A 6,466-nucleotide genomic window follows, 5' to 3' on the forward strand; every position below is an offset into this window, starting at 1 on the left:
ACTCATTTATGGCGAAGCGGTAGTTGAACCACTCCTCGACCCAATATCTTCGGATCCATTGGATCCTAGTCTTGTGTTGGTGGTAAGTCTCTTCTGTATCAGACTTGTATCATTCATAGAGATCCGGTGGGAGTTCCGTGGCGGTATTCAAATGTATTTGTCTTCCACCTTTCTGGAGAGTGCTGTTTCTGGCCATTGTCTTCGACTTGGTGAAAAACTTCACATATGGATTCATGTGAGAGCAGGCTCGAGGTGAGTCAAGTTGTATCTACAAGTAGTCTGCAAACGAATTCAGACTATGAGATCCAAGTGATTCTGCCACGGACATGTACCTGTGAAAGAATTAGAGATGTGAGGGAATAGACGAGGCCATATGCATTCTCAGAAGATTTTGAAGATAAAATATTGTCTGAAGATATTGATCTTATTCACCGAAGACTTTCACTTTTTCTTAAGACAAGGTGGTTTCAGATTTGAACACGTCCCACAATTTGGACAAGTGAGAAATCAACCCATAGTTTTAACACAACTAAAAACATTGAGAAAATAAAGATAGATTTGTTGAGAGGTGTTGAAACTATAGTGGAAAAACAACTTTTGAATATATATATATATATATATATATATATATATATATATATATATATATAAAGTCTATATGTCATCGAGGGTGAAGAATAAGTAATTCTTCACCTTGGTGTAAAATCGCAAAAGACATGATTTTTTTTGGATGTAGTAATTTTATCTCACACACATCGTAATCTTACCTCAACATCAAGTTGTAATCTTACCTCACATGCATTGAATCTCATTCACCATGTTATAATTTTACCTCTCCAAACAGATGCACGACGTAATCTTACCTCACATGCATGACACATTTGTTTCTGATGGTCAATTTTAAGAGTCCTTAATTATACACTGTAATATTACTTCACATGCATTTGAGTTCTTACGGTGACCATATGATGTGTGAAGAGGTGGGGTGAGGAATTCCAGGGTGACGAATAGTCGATCCCTACATATATATATATATATATATATATATATATATATATATATATATATATATATATATATATATATGGTAACTTTTAAGATCAAATGAGTGGTAAAAACCAGTGATTTATTTACCACGGTGAAGAATGAGAAGAACTATTCGACGAGGCGAAGAAGCCGAGCAGTTCGATCTGCCACACCCTAGCTTGGTGGTGGCACACGACTACGGCAACGACGGATGAAGATGGTCGCGGCCCGCATGAGTACGTCGATGAAGAAGTCACGGCAGTGAAGCGCTTCTTATCCAACGATGATTTATGACCCATAAGTATAGGGGATCAATCATAGTCATTTCGATAAGTAAGAGTGTCGAACCCAACAAGGAGCACAAGGTAATGACAAGCGGTTTTCATCAAGGTAATAACTGCAAGCACTGAAATAGCGGTAACAATTTGTTTGATAGCAAGATAATTGTAACAAGTAACGAGTAGAAATAGTAAGAATAAGTGAAGCAAGGTATCCCAATCATTTTGTGGCAAAGGACAGGACATAACTAATTCTTATAATAGGCAAAGCGTTCTTGAGGGCACACAGGAATTTCATCTAGTCACTTTCGTCATGTCGGGTTAATTCACGTTCGGTAATTTGATAATTTGATACGTGGGTGGACCGGTGCTTGGGTGTTGTTCTTACTTGAACAAGCCTCCCACTTATGTTTAACCCTCCTGCAAGCATGGGCAACTACGATAAAACTATTAAGAATAAATTCTAATCATAACATCAAACATAGGGATCCAAATCAGCCCCTTATGGAATAGTGCATAAACTGGGTTTAAGTTTCTGTCACTCTCGCAACCCATCGTCTAATAACTACTCCACAATGTATTCCCTTAGGCCCAAAGATGGTGAAGTGTTATGTATTCGACGTTCACATAACACCACTAAGGGAATCACAACATTCATATCATAAAAATATCGAACGAATATCAACTTCACATGACTACTTGCAACATGACTTCTCCCATGGCCTCAAGAACAAAAGTAACTACTCACAAGTGATGAACATGCTCATAATCAAAGGGGCATTAAATAGCATATTGTATCTGAACATATGATCTTCCACCAAATAAACCATAAAGCATCAACTACAAGATGTAATCAACACTACTAGTCACCCCCAGGTACCAATGTGAGGTTGCGGTACAAGATTGAGCACAAGAGATGAACTAGGCTCTTGAGAGGAGATGGTGTTATTGAAGATGTTGATGAAGATTGGCCTCCCCGAGATGAGAGGGTTGTTGGTGATGACGATGGCCTCGATTTTCCCCTCTGGGAGGGAAGTTCCCCAGCGGAATCCCTCCACCCGAGGGCAAAAGTGCTCATGCCCAAGTTCCGCCTCGAGACGACAGAGCTCCTCCTCAAAGTACTCTCCTTATTTTTTCCAGGCCAGACATGAATATATACCAAAAGATGGTCTCGAGAAGTGGGTTGGGTGGGCCACTACCCACGAGGGCGCTCCAGGGGTGGCTGGCGCGCCCTGGTGCCTAGTGGCCACCTGGCAGCCTCCCTCCGGTACTTCTTTGTTTCAATATTTTTTATTTATTCCATAAAAATTCTCTATGGAGTTTCAGTCCATTTGGATGTGTACATATTAGGTGTCTCTGATGTAGCTTTTTCTGATCCAGAATTCCATCTGTCGGCATTCTCCCTCTTGGTGTAAACCTTTCATATTGTGAGAGAAAAGGCATTAGAACTACTCCATAAAGTGGTATAATGAATAAAAACACTATAAACAAAAGTAACAAAACATGATGCAAAATAGATGTATCAATGATGGAATGCAGCAACAACGCTCGGGTTTGGAGCTTGGAGGCGTAGGTGTAGAGGCAAGAGTAAGTATTGAGTTGGGGGCTTTTTATTTGTAAGGATGGGGCGAAATAGCAACATTCGATATTTTGGACGGATTTTCCCTAGACTCTTTAGCTTAGTGGGACACGTCACAAGCATTAGAATTACTCCATAAAGTAGTATAATGCATAAAAACAGTATAAATAACACTAGAAAAACATGATTCAAAATGGACGTATCAAGTCCCCCAAGCTTAGACCTCTCTTGTCCTCAAGCGAAAGCCGATAACGAAAATCATGATGACATGCTTTGAGAGAGAGGTGTCGATAAAAACAAAATACGGACATAGTAGGATCATGCTCACTATTATAATATCAAATAAACTTTATAAAATCCTTCATCACAACATTTTCATCATATAACTTTCATCATAAAAACTTCTCATAAACAAGTAACAATTCACCACAATATCGAAGTATGAAGCAAAAACTCTATTGAAAACTAAAAAACTATGTTTTCAGTCAACTTTGCAACACAATTCATCACATTTTCAGGGAGGATCACATATCGGAGATTTTAAGCAAGTCTACATACTCAACCATCATTTAGTCTTCTATGATTGCTAACACTCACCGCATACATATGAGCAAAATGTTTCAACCGGACACACAGAAAGATAGGGGCTTAAAGTGTCGCCTCCCAATGTATTCACCTCAAGGGTAATGTCAACAATAATAACTCATGACCAGCCACATTCAACTGGATATATATACGTAGATCTTTCCCCACCACATGATGCTTGCAAAATAAAAAATAAAAAGGACTAGAGAAGAATACTTTGATTCTTGCATAAAAGTAAATAATAAAAGTAAAAGATAGGCCCTTCGCAGAGGGAAGCAGAGGTTGTCATGCGCTTTTTGGTTGTATGCCAAATCCCTTAGTGCAAAGGAACATTACGTTATATTTCCCCTTATGATAACAACCTTTATTATGCATTTTATTTCTTTTATTATCGCCATCACAAGTCTGTATGATGCTTAATTTCCCTTACACTAAACGTTTTGACACATTTAGAAGCAATTTTTATTGCCTTATCCATCGATGACAACTTACTTGAAGGATCTTACTCAATCCATATGTAGGTATGGTGGACTCTTAAAATATGGATTTGGGTTTAAGGTTTTGGATGCACAAGTAGTATCTCTATTTAGTGCGGAGTTTTGGCTAGCAAAGATATTGGGGAAGCACCACATGTTATAGGATATATAACTATATAACTTCTATGTGAATGTGAACAAAATAAATCATTACATTGTCTTCCTTGTCCAACGTCAATAGTTTTTTCATACTATAATTAATGGGGGATCACAATCACAAAAGATGTCAAGGATAGTGTATTTGCATGTAAATCTTCTCTTCCCTTATTAATTCTTTCATGTGTTGCATCACCGACCAATGCTATGTTTTTCATCCTTGAACAAATTTTACCACTTATACTTTTCCTTATGTGGTGTCACTATTTATTATAAGATTAGCATATGATCTTTTTGATTATTTTCTTTTATTTTGATTGCAACAATAAAGTAAAGAAGTAAAAACTCAAACTAAACTTTATTATACAACTCTCACTCGATTACATAGATAGATAGATCATGAAACTAGCACTCAAAAAGATGGACCAAACTAAACTTTTATTCGACTAAATCACAAAATAACTGAAGATCAAACTAAGATGGATAAAGATTATAAGAGTGATGGTGATACGATACCGTGACACCTCTCCCAATCTTGGCACAAGCCAAGGGGAGTGCCCACACCCGTGTACTCAAGTCTTTTTCTTTGGTGATGAAGATGAAGGTCATGGTGGTGTAGATGATGAAGTAGAAGCAAACTTGTCCTCTGATTTCCGTGGCACTGGCTCAACATCATAAGAGGAGGCACGAGTCTCCAGAGTCCTGCAACTCGCAGCTGAACTCATACCTTTAAACTTTGCTTCATACTCAAATATTTGGTTTTGAAAATCGAAGATTTGGCCTTGCAGAAAATTGATTTGCTTGTTGTGGGTGAAGATGGTGCCCTTCAAGGACCTGTCATCCACCTTTGGATCACGGATGAATTCCGTGATCATGGAGTGATTGGCACTAAGTCCACGCTCCACCATGCCCTGGCACCTGAGGATCTCCTGCTCCACCGCCTTGAGCCTAGCCTTCACGGTCCCTGTCTTTTTGGGCCCTTGAATACCCCGGATGTGGAGCACCCCCTCACACATCTCAATGGCTTAAGGGTGCTTCATCACCTCCAGAATTATGGGTTGATGGCCCTCTCGAATAACTTGTCCTTGGTGGAGCTTGGTGAGGCCATGGTGATCTAGATCTGTTAGAAAAACAACATGAAAGAAGAACAGAGGATTTCTTCCTTGTACAGAGGTCAAATCATCGGGAGATATATATATAAAGAATTTTTATACAAGAATATACTTGTCCTAAAAGAAAACGGAGCTAGGAAGGTGCCCGAGGGGCCCACTACCCACCAGTGCACTTGGTGGGGCTGGCGCGCCCTAGTGCCTAGTGGGCACTTGGATTGCCTTCCCGCGTGTTTATAAATTTCCTAATTTTTTGTAATATTCCGAAACTAGCAAGAAATATTTTTGTGGATTTTTCGGAGTCTGTTTACTAGCCGTATCACATACCTGGGTTCTGGAAGGTCTCCTTTATGTATTCCTCCAGTGTCATGGTTTGAATAATATTCGTTTCAACATTAATAGGTGTACCTGATATATATAGTGCTTTATTCTTTGTCCATTGACCACCTTCGGGATTATTGATCTTAATAGGTCTAGACCGATAAACTTCTTTAATGATATATGGTCCTTCCCATTTGGAAAGAAATTTTCCTGCAAAAAATCTAAGACGAGAATTGTACAATAGAACATATTCATCAAATTTGAATTCTCGCTTTTGGATTCTTTATTCATGCCATCTTTTTACTTTTTCTTTGAATAGTTTGAAATTTTCATAATCTTGGGTTCTCCATTCATCTAGTGAGCTAATATCAAATGACCTCTTTTCATCGCAAGTTTGAAATCATAGTTGAGTTCTTTAATTGCCCAATAAGATTTATGTTCTAACTCAAGAGGTAAATGACATGATTTTCCATAAACCATTTTATAAGGATACATACCCATAGGATTTTTGTAAGCTGTTCTGTAGGCCCACAACGCATCATCTAATTTCTTAGACCAATTCTTTCGGGACCTATTGACAGTCTTTTGCAATATTAATTTTATTTCTCTATTGGTTAATTCTACTTGACCACTATAGTGAGGATGGTAAGGAGATGCAATTCTATGGTTAACATCATATCTAGGAACCAACTTATGAAAAGCACCATGAATAAAATGTGAACCACAATTACTCATTAAATATCTAGGGACTCCAAAACGTGGGGAAATAACTTCCTTGAGCATTTTAATAGAGTTATTATGATCAGCAGTACTGGTTGGAATAGCTTCTACCCACTTAGTGACATAATCAACAACAACCAAAATATGTGTATACCCATTAGAGGAAGGAAAAGGTCCCATATAATCAAATCCCCAAACAGCAAATGGTTCAATAAC

The sequence above is a fragment of the Hordeum vulgare genome, chromosome 3H (assembly GCF_904849725.1).
Source record: "Hordeum vulgare subsp. vulgare chromosome 3H, MorexV3_pseudomolecules_assembly, whole genome shotgun sequence".
NCBI classification, from domain to species: domain Eukaryota; kingdom Viridiplantae; phylum Streptophyta; class Magnoliopsida; order Poales; family Poaceae; genus Hordeum; species Hordeum vulgare.